Genomic DNA, 604 nt, shown 5'->3' with positions numbered 1-604 from the left:
ACAGCGGCCTCGCGCTCGGGGGAAACTGAGGCTGGGGAAGGGGCTCTCTGAACTCGGGAGCAGGGAGCGGTGAGGTGCCTGCAAACTGCACCTGACCTACCCCGGGGCGGGAAAGGCTTGGAATCTAGGGGCGGTAGGGGCAAGGCTATGGCCGTTCTGGTCAGTGGCACCGAGCCGGCACAGCGCGCACGCAAGCCCCTTTCCCCACCTAAGAGCAGCGCGCAGGCTCCAGTATCACAGTGGGTGAAACTGTGGCCCTGAGAAGGGGAAGGTACGCGGGGAGCCCCAGTGTCCTCAGCGCTCCGGGTCAGAGGCTGGCTGGGACTACCCGGTTTGGAAGACTGGGAGCCCCAGATGTAGGTCGGGAAACAAGTTCAAACTGGAGGGGGTGGGGCAGCGGCAGAGGGATGGTGACGGGAGGAGACTGAGAAGATGACTGGAGATAAGAGCGAGAGGTGGGCTCATGGGTGCGGGTGGGGACACGGGTCTGCCCGCGGGGGGCTCCCTGCGACCTCGAGCCGACTCCTTTGGACACTGCGTTAAGCCAGGAGGCCGAGACGCTGTCACCCTCGCCCCATCTAACCTGGGGAAACTGAGGCGGGGG

The sequence above is a fragment of the Fukomys damarensis genome, unplaced genomic scaffold (genome assembly GCF_012274545.1).
Source record: "Fukomys damarensis isolate Sample0158 unplaced genomic scaffold, DMR_v1.0_HiC HiC_scaffold_37, whole genome shotgun sequence".
NCBI lineage: Eukaryota > Metazoa > Chordata > Mammalia > Rodentia > Bathyergidae > Fukomys > Fukomys damarensis.
The sequence above is the reverse complement of the archived record's forward strand: the minus strand, read 5'-3'. Positions refer to the sequence as shown.